This window comes from Amblyomma maculatum, chromosome 2 (assembly GCF_055883805.1).
Source record: "Amblyomma maculatum isolate TAMU_Amacu chromosome 2, ASM5588380v1, whole genome shotgun sequence".
NCBI classification, from domain to species: Eukaryota; Metazoa; Arthropoda; class Arachnida; order Ixodida; family Ixodidae; genus Amblyomma; species Amblyomma maculatum.
The window spans coordinates 4,608,350-4,610,193 of NC_139345.1; the positions used below are offsets into that span (position 1 = coordinate 4,608,350).

Consider the following 1,844-nt stretch of genomic DNA (forward strand, 5'->3'; position numbering starts at 1 on the left):
TACGCTCGCCTGAACGCGTGACGTCACGGCCCAGCGCATGAACAGCACATCTGGACTGTGTGCTTAGGTGCGCTGCGGCTCAGGCCTTGACGTCACGGCCAAGCACGTGAACACCGCATGTCGACTTATTCCTGGCGCGCCGGCGCTCCTTCCGTCATGTACTCGGTGTAGGATGGTGTGGCATCACGCCTTATCACGTAAACGCCGTGTTTCGGCTCCTCAGTGAGGCCAAAGTCGATCACGTTACCAGATTTTGGTTGACCTTGAAGTGACCTTGAACTGACTGATCTCGATCTATGCAATGCTTGACCATTGGTCTGACCAATGACCATCCAGTGGTTCTCCAAAATTATAAACTGAAGGTTTGACCTTAGCTGAACCTTGAAGGTTATGAGCAGCGCACGCCGAACAGAGCCAAAGCCTCCTAGAACACTTCAGGCCTGCGCGCTCCCTCCGTGACGTCACGCATCTTGACCGAGTAGTGCGGAAAAGCATCTGCCGGCATCGCACGTGCAGTGCATGAAAGTGGGTTCTTGATAGGCGGCACGGGCTCTAACATCGGGTAATTAAAATTTAACGCCTTCGAGACACAATAAGCAACGCTAATGCACGACAGCTGGTCTTTGTTCGTTTTCTCAAAAGAAAATGAAGGCATAAAAAAAAAAAATGAAGCATATTCCGTTGTAGATACTTTATTTCAGTAGCGTCAGTACTGTCTCGGTTGCGGTTTATTTGAGTGTTTTTAGTTTCCTCGCTTGAGCTGCGGCCTTCTTAGCCATTAGCAGGTCTGTCTTCTGGACGTAGTTTTTCATTAAGGTGTTCGTGGCAGCCCACAAGATGTTGGAAATCGCCGTGTCCGGGTGATGTCCGTTGCAGCAAACATCCAAATCTTCGTCATCGCTCAACAAGTGCTTCAGCAAACAAAGGACCAACTCTCTTTGATGCCGCGTTGAATGGAACTGTGCGAAGTTTTCTTTCGTCATCAATTTTTCAAGCACAATTTTTGTGTGCAGAACAGCGTTCACAACGACAGGCTGCGGAAATTTGAGCGCTCCTCTACTGAGCCCTTCGATTAGACAGTACTTGTCCGGTGGCATTTACCTGTCGTTTCTTGTGAGGTTTCTTGCGCAAGCTTCGCAAGGAAGTTTCTTTAAGGCGGCGTGGGCGCAGAAACCAGCTATGTACACGATATGCCGGCAAACATTGTTGCCTTAATTTGATGTCATCTCAGGTAACCGTGATGCTGTACTGGTCTTTCAGTACATTTACGTCATATGTGATGGCGCTGGACTTCATGTTCTTTCATGTCGGCAAATACCAATGAACCTTGAAGGCGCAGTTTGGTTTCAGACTCAAATATTTGCTGAACTGAAATATGATAGTTGGATCCAGCAAGCCGGCGGTAACGTCCAAACCTGTTCTCCAAACTGTCTATTTGACATTTCCCCAGCAAGACAAATTCAAAGTGGAGCTCTTCGAGGCAGTACCTGCTGAATTCGATCAGTGCATATGATGTCAGACGGAGGGCCGCGCGAGTTTCTGGTGTCAGTGAACCAGAACGGCCGCCACTCATCTTCAGGTCATTCCATGTGTCGAGCCAGTCTACAAATTCACCAAGAAATTGCAGTAATGCACGAACTGTATTGACCGGTCACCCTTAGCTCCCGACCGGTCAGGGTGTGGTGATGTCAAATGGTGCGAGGAGGAAAGTGCAGGGGCCTTGAAAACTTCTAGGAGGCTTTGACAGAGCCCGAGACCTCTTGTAGTGAAGCTATACCGCTTCAAAAACCCGTTCGAAGGCGATAGCTTGGGTGATAGCTTGCCCGAGACCTCTTGTAGTGAAG

General features: G+C 49.1%; 1 pseudogene; it reads right to left on the reverse strand.

Annotated features, from left to right (window-relative positions):
* Window positions 1-728: 728 nt before the first annotated feature.
* On the reverse strand, window positions 729-1,573 carry LOC146197879 (uncharacterized; annotated as a pseudogene).
* Window positions 1,574-1,844: the final 271 nt, after the last annotated feature.